The sequence below is a fragment of the Lissotriton helveticus genome, chromosome 7, assembly GCF_964261635.1.
Source record: "Lissotriton helveticus chromosome 7, aLisHel1.1, whole genome shotgun sequence".
In the NCBI taxonomy this organism is placed as follows: Eukaryota; Metazoa; Chordata; class Amphibia; order Caudata; family Salamandridae; genus Lissotriton; species Lissotriton helveticus.
Window position 1 is genome coordinate 1,302,261,617 of NC_136068.1, and position 24,384 is coordinate 1,302,286,000.

The 24,384-nt window shown below is 43.2% G+C and overlaps 1 protein-coding gene and 1 long non-coding RNA gene across 7 annotated transcripts in view; one reads left to right on the plus strand and one right to left on the minus strand.

Moving 5' to 3' along the window:
* LOC144770238 (uncharacterized) overlaps positions 1-24,384 on the plus strand; it is a 1,037,372-nt gene that overhangs the window by 484,385 nt on the left and 528,603 nt on the right. The gene's annotated exons all lie outside the window — the stretch shown is intronic.
* The window catches only part of RNF157 (ring finger protein 157), a 626,725-nt gene that overhangs the window by 37,268 nt on the left and 565,073 nt on the right, over positions 1-24,384 (minus strand). The window lies entirely within an intron of this gene.

A 24,384-nucleotide genomic window follows, 5' to 3' on the forward strand; every position in this document is an offset into this window, starting at 1 on the left:
TGGGGCCTAGAAGCCTTCGTGATGAAAAGTTAAAGTGACCGTGCCTCACTTAATCCTGGGCTGTTTAACTGCCCTTGCCAGGCTAATTAGTTGTGTCCTTAGTGTGGGGGAAAAATGACTTGGCCAGTGGAATACGTTTATTCACAAATAAGTACAATAAGGCCAGATGTACAAAGCATTTTTCCAGTCGCAAATGTCCTGATTCGAAGTATTGGGCTGTGTTCAACAGGAATAATTATTTTTCTAATGTACAAAATGAAAAACCCAAATTGGTAACCTGTTCCTGAATCGCAATTTGCAATTCAGGATTTGGAAGGGGTGTGTTTTGGGCGTCTCTTCCAAACACCGAGCCGGTACGGTAGGTATTACTGTTTTGCAACCAAATTTCAGTCGCAAAACAGTAATACTTTACCACCATTTAAAAGGTGGTGGTAACCCATTTGCAAATGGGAAGGAACCCCTTTGAGAATGTTGAAAAGATAGTGTTTAAGAGCAGGCAGTGGTCCCACAGAATGCTGCCAACTCTTAAAAAATTAAACTTAAAGGTTTCATTTATTTCTTTTTAAACGCATCCCATGTTCCTATAAGGAAAACAGGCTGCATTAAAAAAACTTAAATAAAAAAAGATTGCTTTATTTAAAAGCAATCACAGGCCCCCACAGTGCATCTCCTTGGGTGACTGCTAACTCATCCTGTACTTTTTGAACTTTTGGAATTCAATATCATAGGCAAGGGGCTGTGTACTTCTCCTCCATAATTGCGTGGTAATAAGTTCTTTGATTATTGTCATTGCTTTATCTGCATTGGTGGCAGCAATGAATTGTTCCACAGATAGTGCCGCTGGTTTGCCCGATATCGCAATAAAGTTGAGATATGCTTTAGATGTCTTTGAGGTCGAACTGTGACGAGGTAGAGACACTCATGAACAGTAATCTGCCGGGTTTTGATTCCTCTCTGGTTTGTGCATAATCTCAGTCATACTGTTGCAGTCTTAACCCCCTCCTCTCGATGTGAGGGGGCATCTTAGCCTTCAGGATTCCAAAAATTCTAAGCAACGTCTGTTGATCCGTGATGACAGTGAAACATTTTCCATAGAGGAATACATGAAAATGTTTGCAGGCCCACAACACATCTAGACTCTTCTTTGGTGAGAAGAGGCATGTTCTGTTTCAAACAGGCTTCGACTGGCATAGGCCACACTTTCAACACACAACACCCTGGAGCTGTCATGGGGAAGGAACTAGAGGCTAAGGGGTATTCAGGGTAAGTGGCCTCCAACCTATAATGTACATACAAGAAACTACCCTGAATGAAATAGTCGTCTGAGACTAGTGACCGAAAGCTGACAAGCGCTAAGCACTAATTAGTGGGGTGCTGGGCATCTAAAAAAATGTAAAGGACTGTCCTCATTGGTTTTTTAATCTCACTTCTCTCACAGGCACCCACTTAGATCTTAGAAGTGCCTCCCTTTCTCCAGGTGTAGGCCCGCCCTCTATCAATCGTGGTTAATAGAGAACGAGGACTGCCAATGATGAAGCAGGACACCTGGTGGTGTGTGAGGATAGGCCACAATGTGTCCGAGCATTCAGATGGCCATTGTGTTGAACAAGGATTGCCCCTAGCCCTTCCAGTCTCGCATCAACCATTATTTCGGTATGTAACTTGGGGTTGGAGTAGGCCCTTTAAGTTGCATTCTCAATTGCATGTTTGATGTCTTTGAAACTCTGGTCACATTCCGGAAACCACTGAAAATTTATATTTCGCTTTGTCAAGTCTCACAAGGGGGCACTCACCATAGCAAATTTGCTAATGTTTTTTGACCAATAACTGGCCATGCTTAGGAAGGAACGCAGCATGGTAACATCCTGGAGGGGGCAAGTAGATGAGTGCTTGCACCTAGTCAGAGTCTGCAGTCATTCCCCCATCAGAGAATATGTGCCCCAAAAACTTGAGTTTGGTTTTGTGAAACTCACACTTTGAGGTGTTCAGAGTTAGACCTGCATCAGCAAGTAACTGGCACACTTGGGTAAGGGCTTTGTTGTATTCTTTCTGTGTTCTCCCGAAAACCATATGTCATCACTGTAATTAAAAGCATGTGTAACAGGTTGGATTACTCAGTGAATAACATCCTGAAATATCTCAGCAGCCAAAGATACTCCAAAACTCAGTCTCTCATAGCTGAACAAACCAACATGAGTTGAAAAGGTAGCACTGTACCTGCTATTCTTCCCCAGTTCGCGTTGATGGCATCCTTTATTCAGGTCAAGACGGGAAAACACTTTATCTCCATTCAATTACATGATCATGCCCACTGTTTGCGGACCAGGGTGAATCTCCCTCTCGATGGCCTCTTTTGCCTGGCGCATATCAACACAAATATGCACCATTCCGCTACTCTCCTTTTTTGGTACTATTACTTTTGACAAATCCCATGGCGTGGAGCCTGTGGAGCATTCAATGATGTCATGTTTTATGAGTGTTTCCAACTCTTTCTCTACAGCTTCCTGTAGATGAAAAGCAACTCTACGATGCAGCTGAGCAACAGGGCGAATGGCTTCATTGATATGAAGCTGTACTTTCGTTCTCTCGTTTTTTTCCCAGGCCATGGAGCGACGACGGGAATCGACTCATGATATCAGACTCAGCGCAGAGGTTGTAATCAACTCCTTGTCAGCAGCGGTGGCAAAACCGAGCAAACAGGCACACAATGAAGTCCCTTTCAGAACACAAATGGTGGCTTACACTGATGTTTTTTTGTGTCACATTGTTTTTGAGAATGAATCTTGACTTTGCAATGGCACAGAAGCAGCCAAGGTATGTGCATTCATACCTGACAGAGTGAGGCGAGGCACAGGGATAGGCTGTTAAACTTTTCCACAGACATCTTAATTGACGTACACCTGACTATGATGAAAGTTATTGGATGATCATTTCAATGTGATTTTGGGACAGTTTCCAAATGAAGTTTGTCGCTTTGTTTGGTGAGCTTTCCTTGAACTATGATATTCTTTACAGGCAGCAAATCCCACATGGGCATGCTGTCCTTTGATAGATATCAGCACATACCCATCTTCTTCGCGGTACTCCACAGTGACGAAGAACCTTTGGACGATGTCCTTGATGACTATTGATTTTGCCTGGTTTCTACTTGTCATAGCGGATGTTGCTTTTTGGTTTTAGCGGCGTGGTGAGACTGCTTCTGGAACGTTCTCCCGTCCATCTTTTCTTGCCTTGTGATGCACTTCATTTTTCGTTAGCTCTGCACAGTTGTGAAATGGTTCTCTTTCCCACAACCTTCGTAGACTTGTCCTTTGGCTGGGCATTTACATTTGTTGGGAAATGAAAATCCACTTGGAAGCATAGCTTTGTGTTCTTTGGAGATGCCGCATTAAGTATATCTTGTTTATACTTGTGCTTGCTTTTCACAGTCAATGCGGATTCATTGAGTGCTGTTCCTGCTTCGATGTCAACAGCTTTTCGGTCTGCTTGTTCTTCTGCTCGCGCAGCCATGAGCATTTTCTCTAGACTATGTGTTTCTCTCAGCATGCGCCTTGTAAACGAATCTGAAAAGGCATCCATTCAATGACTCTGAGGTGCATGGCTTCTTTGTCGGTGAAGTCACAGAACGGGAAATGTTTAATGAGCGCATCAAGTCTTTAAACAAACTTGTCCATTGTTTCACCAACCTGTTGTCGTGCTTGGTTGAAGCTATACCTTTCATGGTCGACATTCGGCATTGGTTGAACTTGGCCTCCAACGCTTCGTTTACCTTTTGGTACAATTTTACATCAGTCTGTGAGATTTTCTTTAGCACTTCTTTCATGTCATCACCTGCAGGGTTTTTCAAGTGTTTCATGATCTTCTTGTCATCTTCTTCTAGTGCATCCATGAAGACATTGAATGTTTCAATCCATGTCGCCCACTTGGCACCACTGTTATGCTTCTTAGAAGTGTCAAAAGGCAGTGGCAGCGTCAATAACAGCTGCATTGCATTTTGTGCTCCCTTCTGCCACCATTGTGTTGGCACAAGCCGTCCAGGTGACTGCAATGCAGGCTGTCTCTGAAACTCCTTAAAGCAAAAGTTGCCGTCGAAGTATTTGTTGCACTATGCTTCAACCGTGACTGTAAGTTCTCTGTTTCTTGTACTTGATCGTTTATTTTTCCTCGTCTGATTAGTTGCTCTGTATCTGGGGCCTGGCATAGTGTCTCTGTTGACCACCTCATCAGCAGTTTTGACAGGTGCTTTAAATATGATCCTAGGTAGGGCCTTTGATTTCTTCGGCTGCCGTATATGGGCTAGAGCAGGACTTTGACTCCAAATGTGCCGATCGTAGACCGCTCTGAATTGATTCTGGGCACATATGGCACGCACAAGCAGTTTGCCGTATCATTACAAACTCTCAAGGAGAGCAGTCTTGTCTTCTTCAGCAGGTATCCCCTACTCGTCACCAGTTGTAGGGTCTTCCCCAGCCAAGGAGCATGCAGTTGAATTACGCCACATGGGAACTGCGGTCTAGCATTACTTTAGTCTGCAGCATACACTCACACACTGCACATTACATCATAGTTAACCACATCCTAACACCAACCTGCAAATTACAGATTTCCTGTTCAGAGTCCGCCCAGAACCAAAGGGTCTTGGTGCATTTAATTTCAATATGTTACACCTTGCATCCATAAGTAAAGTGCTGCAGGGCCGAAATGGCACCTGTGTTGCAGTCCAGAGCCGATTTTCAACACAACAGAGCTCCTAAAGGAGGTGCCTATGCTGCAACCTCATGTTCACTATCTCTGTGGTGGCTGGAATGAACCTCAGCTGAGTCCTGCCTATTCAGCCCCAGAAGCACAGTCTGGAGGCCTCAAACATCCTCCGGCACCCGGGGCTTCTCAGAGATGATTTTCATTCGCTGTGCCAATCAGCCACTACGACCTCTGGAACAGAACCTACTCCGACGCCCTTTCACTTGCAGCACAGCACGGCCGCTATTTTCCCCATCTAGTCACCAGCAGGTACACCAGGTCTAGATATGAAAGGGTACTTTTCTTGTTTTAAGATTTAAGCCTGTGTCAGTGGTCCCCCAGGATATGCAGTGTGACCTTGCTCTAGTTAAAATGTTGTTCTTGCAGTGCTAAGTAATGCATAGCAAGCCCGGACAGAAAGAGCCTCTCTGGTGGCCACCCCCGCGTCAATTTTGTCACTCTCTTTATCAAGAGTAAGTCATAAACTTAAAAAAGAGAGTCCTGTTCTGAAGCACTGTATTTCTTGATTACATGTGTACAAGCCACTGTTGTAGTCTCTGCAATCTCCACATCCAGCTTCAGAAAAACAGGAACCAAAGGAATGAGAGGTGTTCTGGAAGGCCAGTGTTAAAAGGTCTCAAAATGTAACACATGGTCTTGCCTATGGAGCTGAGAATAGCATATTCATCATGGTTGCTCCTTTAGCTGAATAACTTGTGGAAAACTATTATATCATTTTATAATGGGCATCCTGGGTAGAGATGTTGCAGCAGATACAGACAGGTGTGTGTTCACAAAGACTTAGGGGGGTTGTCTGTATCTGGGCTGCATTTGGTCTGGTAAAGTGTACTTCTACGTGAATGCAGTTCCTTATCTATTGCTGCTATTGGTGTGATACTCCATGCTAGAGTGAAGCTTTTCCATGACCTATCTGGCAATGGAAGAAAATGGTTTAAGTGACCTGCAGGCAAAACATTCCACACAGAAGAACAAGCTACTATACTGGCTTATTTATTTACAAATTTTTGTTTACTATGGTCATTAATAGTATAGCATCTCCTGGAATTGTAGAGGAAGTCATGGTTAGCTTTCTAAACAGTGAGCAGAAACGAGAAAAAGATTATTGTATTTAGAGTCCTGTTTTTAAAACATTTCTAAACGTAAGAAGGTTAAGTGCTGCTCTAAAAGAAAAAGGTATAACATTCCATAACATGGCTCATTGTATCTGAATATACCCATTGGCAACAATAATTCAGCAAGAGTAGAATAAAGAAGGGGAGATTCTATCCAGGGCTTTCAAGTCAAAAACATGATTTTCTTAATGTTGTAACATAGGCTTCCAGAGATCACAAGGAGTCCTAGATTGAGCCCAAGTTACAAAATACTTGTACTGGTTTGGGGAGATTTCCTAACGTAGGTGACCATAAAGTAGTATTCTATTTGTACGGTTTTGTTGTTGGCAATGGATAAAATGTCTGTTTTGAGTGGCTGAATGGTTAAGCTTTCGAATGTTAATGGCTACCCACCTTTGTTTAAAGAGCTAATGACCGTTCAGAGGTATGGTCTTTGTAGGAGGCTGGCTTAGTATATGGTGCACACTTATTTAAGTGAATCACTCTGCACTAATCCAGACAACCTTTATGGTGATTGATTTTAGTAGTCTTAGACAACCATAGAAAGCTGTCTAAGTGGTATCTGTGGAGAGCAGCCTTCAGGCTTACACCAGAAGGAGTGTTAAGCAGCTTCTTTTACCAGTTCTAATCATGTAGTGTAGATTAAACGAAAAAGAACCACACAGTATAGTTATGAAAATAGTAATATTTATTATACACACTCACTAACACATTGGTATATCTCCTACATGGAGATATAAATACAATACACACAATATTTCAAAAGAGCAGGTAAGTAGCACAAATACACAGTGGTCTCCATGGGAAGATCAAACCATATACTAATAAAGTGGAATGTGAACTGTGACTGAAGTCGAGACTTGACCCAGAAGACTTAGACGAGCTGAGGACCTAAGGAACCACCTAAGGAACCACCCAAGGTAAGTACCCAGGAACCCCACGGAGGCCATATGCCGAGTGGAAACAGCCGCGTACTCAATGCAAGTAAATGGGGAAGTCACAGTTGCAGTTTTCAAGAAGAAGGACCCTTCCAAGAGGAACCTGAAGAAACCCCGTGGAAGATGGAGGGTTGGCGATTCACCCCACTCGTGGATATCCAGGGAACCAGGTTACCTACTCCAGGGAAGCTGGGTGCATAAGTGTGAACTGATTTTGGAAATCGCCATAGACCACAATGGAGGACTTCAGTGAAGATGCTGCTGGCGAAGGTGAAAGAGCCCGGAGGAATCCAAGGATGGATTTTTGAAGAGACGTACCTGCAAGCAGAGGGGACAGTCACTGCCACTCGGCAGTGACCAGGACGCACAGAAGACCAATGACTACAGATGATGGAAAATGCTGAGGAGTTTATGGTGACCTTGTAGCTGCAGCTGTGAGGACCAGGCAAAGCTGTGGAAGACCAGATGCCGTTCACGAGCTGTCCCACATCAGAAGTCGGGAACCCGAGGGTCGGTGTCCGGCGGGAGCACCAACAAGCCTTGGCAGCAGCAACAGACGAGGAAAACGAAGAAGGTGCATTGTCGGGGCCAGCAAGGTCCTAGGGGCTCACCACGTGCAGGAGAGTCAGAGCAGGCCCTGAGCAAGCAGGGGAGCCAACTGGAGCCAAAGAAGTTCCTTAAGAGTACCCACACGCCAAAGGCACAGGAGTCGCAAGACAACCTCAAGCAGTTCACCAAAGATGCAGGCCCACGGTGCAGAGAATGTGGTGAGGACGAAGATCGTGGGAGGAAGAGATGCTGGAGGCTGGAGCTTCTTGTAGCCTGAAGATCTCTGGAGAAGAGAGTCACCAGGCCTTGGCAATGGCAAGTCGACACGGTGCCCAGTATTTCTGTTCCAGCTGTTTCGACGAGGGATACTGGCCTCAAACTAGGTGAGAAGGCAGTGCAGGCCTCAAGGGAGTTGTAGAATAACCACCTGTGTTGCTGGGCCTTTCGAAGTCAGGAGGACGTCAGGAGCAGCAGACCGGTCAACTTAGTTGCGGTGCCTGCAGATGCTGGGGAGTGACTCCGCTCCAAGGCAGATCCCTTCGGGTGTCTTTGATACCCATAGGCCTGGAGAAAAACCTGGATGAAGCACAGGCACAGCCAAAGCAGAAGACTGACAAGATGACGAGACCAGGAGCAGCAGGAGTCTTCCCTATTGCAGTTTCGCTTCCCAAAGCAAAGTCCAACGAAGTCCAAAGTGCCAAGACGGTAGAAGTAGAAGTGGTTTCAGATCTGAATCTTGTCCCATGGAGAATCTGAAGAGCCATCCACAGGTAAGCCCTTAAGTACCCAAAGGAAAGGGATGGGACGATTCAGGGGTCAATCCTAGAGGAGGGGCTGGACAGAGGGGAGGAAACTCCCATGTACTTATACCAATTTCATGCCAGAGCGGGAGCCAGTGGCTCCCTGAACTGGTTTCAACTGGAGTATGCCAGGAGGGCACCAAATGGTCCCTTCAAAGCTGTCTGGTGGCACTGGCAATCACCCCCACCCCAGCCCAATACACTAAGTCCTGTCTCGGAGGTGGTCACACATCCCTGTGACAGGAAACCTATTGTTCTACCTTCCCCTGCTTGAGCTCAGCGCAGCAGCAGAGGGCATAATCGTGTCTGTGGTCAGCAGAAGCACTATCTTTCTGTTAGACCCGAAATGCTGGTACTGGTGCTACAGTTGGGTTCCCTATGGTACCCTACATCCAACACTGGTATCGGCGGTGGGGTAGGATACCAACATGTTCGATACCAAACATGACCGGTTTTGTTGCAGCCAGTATATAGTTAGACATCTGGTTATTGACTTGATGTCCTAGGTTTGTAGGGGGTGTCCTGCTCATCACATTTATAACCAAGCACCCTGCCTTCAGGACTGAAAGGCCTGCCTCAGGGGTGGCGTATAGGTTTTAAGTGCAGTGACCTCAGATATAAGGAAACTTATATCTGTTGTGATTGGTGCTAGCACTAGCTCACACAGGCTGCAATGGCAGGACTGTAGTCACAGTTTCAGTGGTCTCACATGGGTGGCCTAATACATGCTGCAACCCATGGGAGACCCCTGGTGTACCCATGCCCTGGGTACCATTGTACCTTATACTAGGGCCTTAGAAGGGTACACCGGTAGCCAATTAGGAAGGTCCCAAAATACTTCCCATAGTCCAATTTAGGGAGAGAGCACAGTGACTGGGGTCCTGATCAGTAGGATCCCAATCAGAAAACAGAATGACATCAGCAAAACTTGGGGGTAACCATGAAAGCAGGTCCTACTTTCCTACAGTCTTTAATGTAGTCACACAGATTACAACATAGTTGTGTACCATCTGCATAAAAGTTTATTTTAACTTGAAATGTCGTTGGCAGGTAAGCTAATGAACATAAGTAAAGATTAAATAACGAGCAAGAAATTATTGACCCCTAAAGAAACGTCCCACTGTGGTGGTTTAGGCGGAGAACGGAAATCGCCCAACTAGACCATTTGGATAGCTCATTGGCAATGAATAGCATTTCTTTCAATAAAAGGTACACAATTGCTTGTTTAAATCTCTAAGGAATGATCCCTTTATAAGAGAGAAACATAGTATTCTTTACACTAATTCTTAATTAGATCCTCTCAAGAGTGCAAGGCCTATTTAACGCAAGATGGAAGCTTTTATTGAAGTGGCATATCTATATGAGAAAGGGTTATGGGATGAAGCACATGGGCAACGTTTATTGCCCTTGGTACAATAAAACATTAGATCTGTTTAACCATGAAACCTCATGTGTGAGATGTTGACAACAATGAAATTACATTAAAGTTTGCACAATCATGCTCTTTAAACCCTCCATACAGTAATGCTTCATTACCCAATGTACTACTATTAAAGGGGCCTGTTTGATACCAAATAAAGGTCTCAGCCTAATTTTGGTCTCAAAACAAGACTATTCGGGAAATCTCAACCAACTGCTCATCCATTAGAAATCTCTCAGTTTCATGCTAGATGCCCAACTAACATTGACATGAACTCTAGATCAGGCTCCTGGGACCCCCATCTCCTAACGGAACAGAAACCCTCCTTTTCTAATTGAGGCTTCAAAGCGTTTTGTCAGACCTGGTACTGTCGGAACATGCAGGCAGAAATATTACTCTGCTGAGCACTTTGAAAACAGCTCTTTCCACAATAAAACTCATTCTAAATAAGGTTGCCAAGTCAACCTTGTGATGGCAAATAAATCAAATCTTATTACTCTTACTTTTAAACCTCACTGGATAACCCATAACCCCCAGGATCATATACGATGTGCTGCATTAGGTAGAAACCCTTTGACAAGGCGAACCATCCTACCTAATGAATACATTCTCCACAGCCATCGTAACACCAGAAACAAACCTCTCATCACTCCAAACTCCTAGGGACAGAAATCTTAGTTTGTGTGAAAGGTCTTGCTTCACTCTAAGACTTTGGAAAATGCTGCTAAAAAAAATAAACCTGTCCCTCGGCCTGCTGATCATACGCGTGGGCCTCAAAACAGAACTTTTCACATCCCAGCTTTGGTCATACTAATTTCTCTTTCATGTCGATATGAACGGCACTTATGTAAAAACACTATGCTAAATCGTTAAGTTCAATCGTAGTTTGTTGCAAAACACACCTCTGCCCCGTTTGTGAAATCCATGTATTACAAATATTTAATTATGGGTTTTGGTAAAGTGCATCACAAACCTGGAAACTGCATCACATTGCTTTGCGTAGACAAAGGTTAACAGTCACAGTGGTGAAAGGGAGGAGAATAAGAGCAAATGTGCTCTAGATCCATATTATTAAGAATTGCATTTGGCATCGTGGGCAAGATGAAAAAGCCTTTGTTCGTATTCAGAGGGTCCAAACACCGGAGAAGAAGATCATGTCTACGCCATTTAATCAGATTAAGGAGCATGAGGCACGGCCTGCAAGAGACTATTGTATGGTGAAGAGGCTGAGCAGAAAAGAAAGTTGTTCAGGGCTCAGCTGAACTTTTTGTAAGTTTGCTTCATGTTTTACGTGCATAGATAGTCTGTCCCAAAGGTTAGACCCCAGAAGTGGAGTTACCCATCCTAGTCATTTTTATCTGTAAAGTCTGATGACAAGAAGCTTACAGCTGTCTGACCGCAGATTCCTAGAGGGCTGGCAAGACTGAAAATTATTGCAAGACTACTTGGGGCATTGCCACACAATGTCATATAGACCAAGCACCATATCACGAACTGGATACCTTCTTTGATGGGCATACATTGAGATCTTTCGAGGTTGGGTGAGATGTGATCAGAACGTTTTATATTAAAGGTGTGTATGGTTGCATAGTTTGGCCTTTCTGAACGCTTATAGGGTTTTTGGCAACCCTGCACAGACGACAAAACAGTAATGTAGACAGTAGTGATAAACACTAGAACTAGGGCTTTGTCATGAGGCAAAACAAGCAGAGATAGAATTCCACTATGTATCTAACAGTGATGGAATGCAATTCACGGACTACATTTACTTGAGAATAAATACAAATAAATACCTTCTTTCTAAGGGTGCCTAAACTTTTTCCCAGGTTGAGTCTGTGAACACTGTTGGGAGTCTCTGCTGCAGGCTGTAGAGACCATAGAAGGCTGCATTGGAGGAGAGGTAAAAAAAGACATACCAACAGCTTTAGAATTAGCTGAGGCAACTATGACACCCTAGACTGGGGTGACGTTTTCTGCTTCCTTTTATCAGGCAATAAAAGAGCAACTAACCCCATCTTGGGTAAAGTTGTATGGTCCTTCAGACCCAAAAGTTCAAAGCACCTGTCCATCAGATATTGGAAAAACCTTCGTAGGGGGCAAATCTCTAGGTCTCTGAGTCTGTGACTGTTTCTTTATCTCGAGGATACCTATAAGAGATCTTTGCTAACTAGTTGAGGTGTTGGGGGCTGGTGTGTAACAGCTGGTGCTGGCTACTGAATTTAGCATGCTTCAGTGGCATGTGACGCCGCTTCTGTCATTGGACTAAGAAAGTCATTTGGCTGGATCTTTGGACGTAGATGGCTTATGGTTGGAATTAGGGACCTTTATGGTTGACCAATCATCCTAATCCTTCAAGCATTGCTACATTTTACAATAGTTGACCTTAGCACAGATACAATCGTTGCCACTAAAATATCTGGGTTTTTAAGAGAGCTCATCAAGTGACTTTTTTTTATAAAAAGAGACAGTTTGAAATGTAAAGCCGGATACACAGAACAATGCCTGCAAGTGGAATCCGAAAACCTTATTTTTATTTTTTTATTAAAGCCTTAAGAACCAGACTCCATACCATACCATACTTTTGTGGGCCTTTTTACCTGACTTCTCTGTGCATTATGTGGGTAGAGCAAGAAGAGAGGTGCACCATTAGTATCTATGGTCTTCATCCCAACAGCAGATGGCATGGTTTTGATAACATACCTAGACAGCGAATAATTATAATAAAAGATATTTAAAAATCGCGCAGCTACCCTGAATGGGATGTCCTGGCGCTTACAGAGACAGCAACAAAAGTACAGGTATGTACACATCTACTCATTACGATTAAAGGGCCAGGTCTTCAATGTCTTTCTGAATTCCTGTTCAGAATGCATTGTGTGTAGTTGGGCAGGAAGGTTGTTCCAGCACTTGGTGGTACCCACCTCGAATGTCCTACCCCCCATTCTTGCCTTCGCGAAACGGGGGGTGATGAGTTATCGTTTGTGGTTGGACCTTAGGGATCTGTCCTGCTGGTAGGTACGAAGTAGAACCTTTGGGTTACTGGCCTCTGGAGCACCTTGAAAACAGACCTGGGCATTTTATAACAGACTCCTGAGAAGATATCCAGGAGTTGGTCCAGATTTTTATGTTGATATTTTCCTGTTTTCAGACTTATGCATTACATGTCACAATGTATCCTCTAAGTCCCCATTTTTCCTTCCTCGAAGGGGGTCTGATCCCTTCTGGCGTTGCTCTCAGTGCACCCAGACCCGCAGTTCACAGTCCAGATTGCTCTCTTTTTTCCTTCTCCCCCTATATTTCCTTACTGACTTTTTCTTCCCCTTTTCCTTCTTTTCTTCTCTTTCTTCCTCCCAGAGTAGCATTTCTTTTTTCTCTCTCTGACTTTCCCCATTTACTATCCACACAATCCTAATATCATGCCCTCTACCCATCCGTTATCTGTGGTTTCTTGGAATGTTCATGGCCTCACCCATTACATAAAACATAAAAAAGTTCTTTCCTATTTACATTCTAAACATGTGGATGTGGCACTATTGCAGGAGACTCATTTGGATGATATTGAGTCTAGTAAGCTCAGCAGAGATTGGGTGGGTAAAGTTATTCATAGTTCAGTCTCTAAACCTGATCCCACCAATCCTAACCCTCTTCGTAAGTGTGGAGTTGCCATTCTTTTTAGGAAGTCACTTCCTTTCACAATCTTAAAGACATGGTCGGATCCGGACGGTCGCTATGTTTTTGGTAAATTGAAAATTGGCAATTCCTTCCTTTGTCTTGGCTCTGTATACGCTCCGCTTGGCTCCAAAAAGCAATTTTTTCTCCGATTAAATCGCCTTCTCACGGAAATCAATGCTTCTCAACTTCTAATTGGGGGTGATTGGAACCTGGCACTGGATCCTGCTCTTGACAGAACGGGTTGCATTGACACTATTAATGCCTCTGACAGAGCCATTTTTGGTGACATTCTTGCTGATGTTGGTCTTGTTGATCATTGAAGATTAAGTCATCCACAGGATAAGGAATATACATTTTTTTCTTCCACCCACGGTACGTTTTCACGTCTTGATTACTTTATTCTTTCGCAAGATTCGGTCCGGCTGGTTACTGATTCTAAGATTTTGGAAGCAGCTATTTCTGATCATTCCCCTGTCCTCTTGTCGCTGGATTTGGGTCTTATGAATCCGGGGCGCAAATCGTGTCGTTTAAATATCAACAGATATAAAACACCTGCGGGTAAACTTCTTTTACAATCCCACTTACATGAGTATCTTCTCCATAATGCAGACTCGGTTTCCTCTCAACGTATGGTTTGGGCGGCTGCTAAAGCCACCATTAGAGGCCGGCTTATGCGAGATGCTGCTCTGTATAATAAACAGAATACTGCCAAGCAGACTGAACTGGAAAAAGATATTCGACGACTCTCTCAATTATATATTTCGCAACCATCTCTCCAAAATCGAAAGTTATTAGAACAGGCGCGTATGTCTCTTAATACACTTTTCACCTCCAAGGCGGAGTATGCTTTACAAAAAATAAAAGGCCGCCATTATGAACAAGGAGAAAAAGCTGGCCGGTTATTGGCTGCGCAGTTACGCCAAAGAGAGGCCGCTATGGCGATCCCAGCAATTAAACTGGTGGTGCTATCCTCACTCGACCACAGGAGATAGTTGAGGAGTTCGCCTCATTTTATAGATCTTTATACTCCCCAGGTACTCAGGTAGACAAGACAATGCCGTCTAGATTTCTGGATGGGGTTCGTCTTCCACGGCTCTCTGATGATGGCAGAGCTTTACTTGAGGGACCTATCACGAAGGAGGAGATTTCTTCAGCTGTCTCTTCTTTACCATATCATAAAGCTCCAGGTGATGATGGTTTCCCTCCTGAATTTTTTAAATGGACTGGTCAGTCTATGCTTGATACTCTTCATGCCGCTTTTGAGGAAGCTGTGGGGGAGTCCTCTCTGGGTTCTATCTCTAACAAAGCACTCATAGCAGTCTTGCCAAAACCCGGCAAGGACCCTCTTTTGTGTAGTAGTTATTGCCCCATATCTCTGTTGAATACTGATGTTAAACTTCTTGCCAGCATTCTAGCTTCACGACTTTGCAAGGTTTTGCCTTCCTTAATACATAACTCTCAAGTAGGTTTTGTTCCCGGTCGTTCCTCCCGTAATCATTTACGTACCCTCTCCCATGCCCTATAGTCCGCCTAAAATCTTACAGATGATGCCCTCCTTCTTTCTTTAGATGCTGAAAAAGCATTTTTTTTTTTTTTTTTTTTATTGAGAAAATTCAGGGCAACAAAAGAAAACCACATACATACATAAAAAAAAAAAAAGAAGTACACAAAACAGCAAATATAAGTTCAACCTAATCTGACAATAAGACATGCAACTAACATATACTATTAATAATACTAACTTAAATCTCAGCATTATGATCCTTACATTCTTACTCATCTATTTTCTCTCCATTTCTTTAACGGGGCCCATATCTTCAAACCCAATTCCCTCATTCTTCTTCCTTTAAACTCGTATAAACATTCCTCACTATTGTGAATTCCCAGCAGTTTAGTAATCCACAGCTGGAAAGTGGGGGCTACCGGATCTTTCCATCCAGCCGAGATTAGAATCCTCAGCACAGCCATGGAGATAAAGATAAAGGCTTCCGCTTCATATTCTAATCTTAGACTAGCATCCCTACCGATCAAAACCATCGTAGGGGATAAGGTAATCTGTTCCTCTAACAACCCTGTTATAAATCTTTCAATTTCCATAATGACCGGATTCATATTCTGGCATTTATAAAACATATGGGGTAGGTCTGCTGGTCCTTGATCACACCTGGGGCATCTATCATTATCCCTCTTACCCCATTTATACAATTTGGCAGGTGTATAATATAAATTAAAAATAGTTTTATAATGCTGTGCTTTTAAATTTGAAGCTCTTAGCACCTTTTTATTCATTGCAAGAACATAATCAATATCCACATCTGGATCACTAATTCTTTCCGCCCAGTCAGATTCCACTCGCCCGATATCATCCCCCAAACCTTGGAGAAGATAGCTGTAGCCAATTTTTATCTTCTTACCACCATTCCTCACATATTTCAGAATTGGGTTAAGCTCCTGAATCCGAATCCTAGGTCTAACAGCCTTAACTGTTCCTTCTAGCTGTCTATATAGAAACCATTGGTCAGTTGGTATACCAAATTTTTGTTGAAGCACATCAAAGCCCAAAATTCCATCCTCTACCATAACATCGCCAAGACACTTAATCCCCGCTTCCTTCCATCGCTTACTATTTCTATTCTGCCCTAGATGCTCAAAAGGTTTTGCATGCCAAATGTCTGTAATACAATTAATTTTCGGAATCTTCAAATATCTCTTTACTGCTTTCCATAAACCCCAAGCACTCATCATCAACCTACTCCCACTCCTTTTAAAATACCTATAGTTTATTTCTCGAGTAAGCAAACCCACTGCTTTTCTGCCAACTAATAATTCATATATTGTTGGAGTTCTATCTAGTATTTTTAAGACCTCATTATCATCATATTTGAACAGAACATTCATTTGTAATATAAGACAAACCCAATGATATAATCTCAAGTTTGGTGCCGTCAAACCCCCACCTTCCAATGGAGCTGATAGTCTAGCTAGAGATCTTCGAATTTTCCCATATTGCCATAGAAATTGTGAGAAAACTGCTTCCAATTTCCTAAATACACTTTCATCTATCAGTAAAGGTATGGCCCGGAAAAGATACAAAATTTTAGGAAACATAGACATCTTCAAAACGTTCACTCTACCGATTAATGATAGATGTAGGACGTCTACTCTTCTCAGCTCTTTATCTATTGATGTTATCAAGGGTACATAGTTCTCTTGTACAATTTTCTCCACATTCGCGTTAATCCTCACCCCCAAATAAACTGCAGAATCCACATAGCTTCGATCAACCTTATATATATTCTTAGTGCTGATTATTATAGTTTTTCCTTCATTTAGCTTGTACCCCGAATGAGACCCAAAAGTTTTAGCTAATTGAATCAATTCTGTCATGGCCATCTGTGGGTTGGTAGTTGTTATCGCCAAGTCATCTGCATAGGCCAATATTTTAGTGGCATGACCATTGAGTTTAACCGGAGAGATTTGATCTGAAGCCAGAATTTTTCTAATTAGTGGATCTATGTACAGCGCGAAAAGTATAGGGGAACAGGGACACCCCTGGCGCGTCCCTCTCCTAATAACCACTTCTTCTGACTGTAACCCCATAGTTGTAATTCGGGCTACCGGATCTTCATACATGGCTTTTATAGCTTTCAAACATTTTCCTCCGAACCCTCTACTGAGCAAAACCTCCCATAAGAATTTCCAAACTACTCGATCGAAGGCTTTTTCAGCGTCCAGGAGAATCATGGCCATCTCCTTCCCCGTGGCAGCTGACGCATCGAACATGGAAATTGCCCGCGAGATGTGATCCGTCGTACCTCTTCCCGGGACAAACCCATGCTGCCAAGGAGAGACAAGTTGTCCAATGACTCCTCCCATCCTCTTCGCCCACACCTTTGAATACAGTTTAGTGTCTGCATTTATTAAAGAAATAGGCCTATAAGACCCTGGATTATCTTCTGGTTTACCTTTTTTATGGAAGACCACGATATTAGTCAGTCTCCATGAATCTGGAATCTTCCCTGAACAAACTATTCCATTAAAGAGATCTAGAATTATAAGCAGTAATTCCTCTTCTAGAGTTTTATATAACTCAATAGGTATCCCGTCTGGGCCTGCCGCTTTACCTGCCGCAAGTTCTTGTAACGCAACTCTGATCTCTTCAGGGGATATATCTTTCTCCAGCTGCTCTATATCCCTTTCCTCTAAAACTGGATAAGGAATTCCGAAATCTAGTCTAGATGGTATCTGGCTGGCCTCTTGATCATATAAATTTTGGTAAAATCTTTGAAAGACCCTCATTATCTCACTAGGCTCAGTGTAACCTATTCCATTCTCTTCCAGCTTCTTTATATTATTCTTATTGAGATCTTGCCTTATGCGCAATGCCAACACCCTGCCAGCTTGCTCTCCTGTCTCATATCTTTTAGCTCGCGATGTCTGGTATTCTCTGGTCTCTTTTTGCGTAAATATTCTTAGAGCATCCCCTTTAATCAGCGCAATACTTTTAGCTGTTTCCCTCCCATCATTACCTAATCTTATTTCTTCTAAATGCCGATTTTCTGATTCTGTTAGCTCTAAGAGGAGCGTTTCAAGTTTCTTTCTGTCCTCCTTTCTTAATCTTGCGGAGCAACTAATGATTTCCCCCCTTAAAGCTGCTTTAAAAGTTTCCCAAACCCCATTCCTGGACGAACTATATCTATTTATTTCGAAAAACTCCTTTGCCCACTGTTTTATATGTGTAACAAATCTTTCATCGTTTAGAAGTTTCTTTTCAAAAGTCCATTTGGTTGTCTTTTTAGCTACATTACATACTCTGTATGTCAATATCAAGGGGTTATGATCTGAGATCAATCTTGGCATTTTGGCAATTTTAACCTTTCCTAATTCACCCGTAGAGATAAAAAAATAATCTAACTTAGAGAATTTCTGAGCTGGAAATGAAAAGTATGTGTATCCTGGGTCTCCAATAACTTTTTCCGACCATACATCAGACAAACCATGCGACACTATAAGAGAGCTTAATGCTCTATACACCTTCTGTTTACGTCCTTTGTAATTGTCTTTTTGACTCCAATTTACCGAAATGTTTAAATCGCCACATAACACTACAGGGGTACCCCAGTTAGCCATTTCCTCCTCCATCAAATTGAACACTTCTGGGTCATCCTCATTTGCACCATAAATTACCCCTAAAGTAATGCCCAGCTCCAGCTCAACCAAGGCCCATCTACCTGAGCCATCTGTTTTGGTGCGTCTCGCTCCCCCCAGATTACGTTTCCCTACAATAGCAACTCCCCTTGTAGTTGATGTTTGGGACGAGCAGCCTAATAGATTATAGCCAGGGATACTCAATAAATTCCTTTTAGCCCAGGGTAAGTGTGTTTCTTGGATACAAGCTACATCAATATTGTTAAACTTCACAAATTGATTCAGTCTCTGTCTCTTCTTCCAATCATTTAAGCCCCCTACATTAATAGTGCATATCCTAATGTCTGACATTATTATCTTTTTTCAATTCCAACCTGATTGTATACACACATCTATCAAAACCATCCCGAACTGGTATTTGGCCCTTTTTCATCTCAATATTTTTTTCTCCCTTTTTCCCCACCCCCACCCCCCCTGCCCTCCCCTTGAACCCCCCGCTCCACCCTTCCTCCCCTTCAACACTCTTGCCCCTCCCACCCCTTCCCCCCCTCCTCCCCTTCCTCCCCCTTACAGAGGCGCTCAGACCCAGTGGTCTGTGCATGTGATGGTTGCAGTACTAACTGAAGAGATTCAATATTAACCATCATGAACCCGTAGACCCGTTTACCTCCCTAAACCTATGTGCCACCTACACCAGCACCAGCACCTACACCAACACCCTGTACAATTCTATCTAGTCACATCCATAATACAGCCATCGTACAACCACAGTGCAAAATACCGTCTAAGAGCTTTGAGAATCAAGATACTCTTTTGCTTTGACCTCCGAGGAAAAATACAGGGTTCTGCCCCCATTAATTACTTTGAGTTGTGCCGGATTAATTAGATAAACTTGCATGCCCTTGTCCTGAAATGGTTTTATCATCTGCCTGAGCCGCCAGCGTCTCTCCACCGTGACATGACAAAAATCCGGTCGGACAAAGAAAGAAAAGCCATCAATATTCTTTTTCGAATCCGGTCTTGCTTTTTCTGAAATTGCCTGTTTCAGATTAAAATTACCCAGAAAGATTAAAATCGCTCTGGGTTTATCTCCCTCTTTAGCATTTTTATGAACTCTAGCGGGGGTACGATGTGCTCTCTGTATCTCCTTCGGCCAATCCCACCCCTTCAATTCAGTGAAGGCATGCTCAAAAAGTTTTATCACGAAGGCTCTTGTGTCCGTATTTTCTGATCCCTCCGGTATTCCAAGAATACGTAGATTATTTTGTCTCGCTCTATTTTCCAACGCCTCGAGCTTCCACTGCACGTCAATCAGCTGCTCACCTTGCTGAGCCACTTTGTGCAAGGTAGTAGTCGTTTCTGATTCTGTCGTCACAATTCTTTCCTCAAGATTAGTCACCCGTTCTCCCAAGTTCGTACATACTCTTGCCAATTTCCTTACCGCTCCTTGTATTTTCCTAGCTGTTGCTTGTGACTTACGGCTCTCTTGTCGAGCCTCTTCTCTGTGCGCCAATATTTCTTGATGTATTACCTCCAGCAGTGACATCTGTGCTAGTTCCCCACCAGGGCTCTCTATTAGTGGATTACGCTGAGGCTGATCATGTCTCTGACCGCGTATTCCAGGTCCTATACTAGATTTTCCAGCTGATGTTGAGGGTAAAGCCTCTTCCCGATCAGGGTCACTTTCTGAGGCAGAGCCACTTTCCTCTTGATCCAAGCTCCCTTCATCTTCATCCGACCATTCCCCTCCCTCAGAGAGTGAGAAGAAGGCCTCGCTAGGAGCCTCTTTTTTATCTTCAAAAGTTTCTGTATTCTCTGCAGTTTCTGCACTCTCCTTGAGCTCCTGCTCCTGCTCCATCCCCCCCTCCAGCTCCTGATTTGGGATTTTAGTGGCTTGTTCTAGCACCGGCATAGTACATATATTAGGCTCGGGTTGGGATACAGATTGAATAGAGTTTTCCAGATTTTCAGTATTCTCCACTCCGTATGGCAGCACATTACCGCCCTCCTCTTTGTTTATGGAGCCCATCACCTGACTCTGAAGACCTAAGACCTGTACACCCGTCATTTCGTCCTTCAAATTATCTTTCTCTTTGGACCCTAATTCAGAGTCCTCCAGCGCATCGCCAATAATCTCCTTGTCTTTCCTTATCTTTTGAAAGATGTTCGTAATTGGGGTAGTACCGTGACTAGCTTTCGCCACTCCTTGCTGTGCTGCTTTTTTAACCGGGGATATTGGACTTTGAATTTTCCTTTTCATTCCATCTCCCCCTTTTTCCAATGTCAGCCCTGCCTGCTCCGCAGCGGCTTTCCTTTTTGCAGCCGCTTTGGCTGCAGCATTCATTTTAGGAGCCATTATCAATTTTCTCCTCTCTTTAACACCAAAATCCCCCTTACCCGCAGCTTCAGAGTCCTGATCGCTTCCCTCCTCTTCTTTAGGAGCTTCCAGCTTGCTCCGTAATCCTTTAGGCTCTCCTTCCCCCTGAGGGCTCGTTTTCTTCTTTGCTCTCACGAGCTGTTGCCGAGATCTGTGAAACAAGCGCCGTCCTCCTCGCAATCTCCGCTTCCAATCGGCAAACTCCGTGAGCTCCGCGATCAAACCTCCCCCTGCTGCGCCTCCTGACGCAACCCTCCTCGCAGTTTGTGTCAGCTCCCGTAGGAGCCGCCTTAGCGGTCGATTACAGGTAAGGGGCATACGGCAAGTTCACAATCACCGTTTTTTCTTTCCGGAGCAAGGCCTTTACAAACCGCAGGGATACACGCTCGTATGTTTGTACAGAAACTGGATGCTGAATGCAGGTTTAAGCAACGAAGTGGGTCAAATCGTCTGCCGGCATCTCTTCAGTCGTGCTGCCGTTCAGCCGTCCAAGGCGGCCGCCATCTTGCCTCTCCCAGATGCTGAAAAAGCATTTGATCGTATTGAGTGGGAATACCTCTTTACCATCATGCAAAAATTTGGATTAGGCGATCAATTCATAGCCAAGGTGCGTCTACTTTACGACAACCCATCAGCCCAAGTTAATTGTGGGGGCTTTCTTTCCACTTCATTTCCTATTCGGCGGGGTACCCGTCAAGGTTGTCCGCTATCCCCTCTCCTCTTTCTTTTGGCTATGGAACCACTGGCTGCTGCAATTCGTCAATCGGCTGATGTGGTGGGTGTTCCTCTTCCAATTGCTCATTCCAAAATATATTTATATGCGGACGATATTCTTCTTACACTTACTGATCTTCCGCGATCTCTCCCTGCTCTTCTCCGTATTATTGAGGACTTCTCTTCTTTTTCTGGATAGAAGATCAATTGGGATAAAAGTGAAGCCTTACCTATGTCCTTAGGTACTACAAAAGAAGCAATTTCGGGTTTTCCATTTCACTGGCAACCTTGTAGACTTAAGTACTTGGGTATTCTCCTCAACAGAGGATTAGATAATGTTGTAACAGACAATTTAACTCCCTTGATCACACAAATGCAACGGGACTTCGATAAGTGGAAGGCTTTAGGTTTATCCCTTAGGGGACGGGTTCAGGCAATTAAGATGGTTACTTTACCGCGCTTTCTCTATGTTCTGGGTATGCTCCCTCTGTCTATTCCTTTGTCTACTCTCCGGTCCATTGATTCAAAAATCAAACTTTTCATATGGGGAACAATTAAACCGCGTCTCGCCTTTGCAAAATTAAAAGCTCACCAACTATATGGCGGTTTAGGTCTTCCATCTATTGAGCACTATTCTCTTGCCCTTCATCTTTCCCACCTCTCTTTCTTTTTACCTAAGTTCAAGGACGTTCCTCAATGGGTACCACTTGAACGTCATTTGTTGGCATCTGGTCCTGGTTTATCCCTTTAATATGGCAAGGGTTCTAGTTCTCTTGATCCCAAAAACCCTATTTTGTCTGCCATGTTTAAGTCCTGGCAAAGAAGTCATCGTCTCCTTAAGTCTAATCCGCGGCTTCACTTTAATGCTCCTGTATGGTCTAATTCAGCTATTCGAGTGAGAGGTCGAACTCTACTTTGGCCTTTATGGCAAGAAGCTGGTATTCATTCCCTGGAACAGTTGTTTCATGGTGACCATTTCAAATCCTTCTCCCAATTGAGTGAAGAATTTCATCTGCCACTTACTCAATCCTGTAAATACTCTCACCTCCAACAGGCTATTACAAAGCATATAAGTTCCCCGCCTGAGTTGTTATCCGCCTCTCCTATCTTAGCTTATCTAAATTTATGGGGCACTTTTAAGGGTGTCACTTCTGGTCTCTACAAGACTTTTCTACACCCTTTATTTTCGCTACCTTTGTCCAAAGCTCTTCAATTAAAATGGCAAACACGTCTTTCTGTGACCTGCTCAGATACTCAATGGGATCTTATTTTAGAAGGATTGCATAAGAGTGTTAGAGAAGCCCGCCTTAAATTTAGTATTTTTAAAATCCTTCATGAATGGCACTGGTCTCCGGTTAAACTGCATCATGCTAATTTACTTTCGCATTCCTTGTGTTGGATATGTTCAGCTTCCAGGTGTGACATCACGCACATTATATGTGAATGCCCTCGTACTAGATCATACTGGCTTTTCATACGAAATACCTTGGCTCATTCTATGTCATTGCCCCTACCCTTTACCTCGGCAAACATAATTTTACATGACTTTCGTGACCTTCCCAAGTTTACCAAACCACAGGTTCGCCTTCTACACACTGCTTTAGCCACGGCAAAAATTTGTATACTGCGTCACTGGAAATCCTCCCTACCTCCTTCTCAGGAGGAATGGTTGGTGGCAATGATACAAACAGCTTCATATGAGCGTATAATTTATAATGTACAGGACCAAGCTTCCATTTTTCTTCAAGTATGGCCCCCATTCTTGGAAACCACAGTCGATAATGATTCTGCCTCTACTTCTTCGTCTTCTGCGACTATTACTCCTTCCTAATCTTACCTCTTTTTCCTTATACCATGTTTCTTTTATCTTACTCATCTATTTTTTTTTTTTGCCTCGTATCGTTCTTTTTATTGCTTTCATTCTTCTTTATAACTAGATTGCTACTCTGGGGTTTTACCCCCTTTTTTTTTTCTTTCTTTCTCTCTTACCCTTCTTATTTCTTTTTTCCTTTCTTCTTCTTTCCCTTCTTATTTCTTTACTAAACTACACTTTCTGAATACTAGAGGATATGTTGTTTTACATCTATTTTATCATAATTTAGGAATGCCTTCCTCATTTATATTGTATATCATTCCTTCTTCTGCATATGTATCTGCATTTGTAATTTGTTTGAAATTTTCTTAATAAATAATTTCAACACAAAAAAAAGAAAACAGACCTGGGTGTAAGCCACAAAACTGTGAAAAGCCCTCATTTTATGCTCCACAAACATGTCTAGCCTAACTCTGGAAGTAGATCCACAAAGCACAACAGTGTGAGGTAGGGCAGGTTGTTGAGCTGTGGCCACCACAGAGAATACCACAGAATGATTTCTGGAGGGCACCTACAGGTGAAATGTGGAGCCTAATCCAAATAGCCAAAGCCTGGGACCAACCAAGCACGTCTGGAAAGAATAGATTGCACAGGATGAGGTTCTACAGACATTCCATTTCATCTCTTTCTTGTCCTTAATGTGTGAACAGCTTAGGAACCATTACCACAATGATCCATTTTCAATGCCGCAGAAGGGACCATATTCTGAACATGAACTACACAAAAGGCCCCTGTTATCCTGATGAGAACTGCCTCTACATGCAAGGCAGTACCTTAGTAATTCAGGACTGGTACAAACTGTAGGATATGCATTCTGAAAACAAATGAAAATGGCATAGTTGAACACGAGCTATTGAGTTAAGGGCAACTTACGAGTACCAAATGAATTTGGATGAAAGATTTTGAAAAGCATCCTGAAAAAATAATTACAGGCGAGCACCAGAACATATCTCCTGTGAGTGACAAAAAGCAGAGCGGTGTGCAGGTGGCTAAGTGGGTTTGTGAGGGTAGACTCCAAAA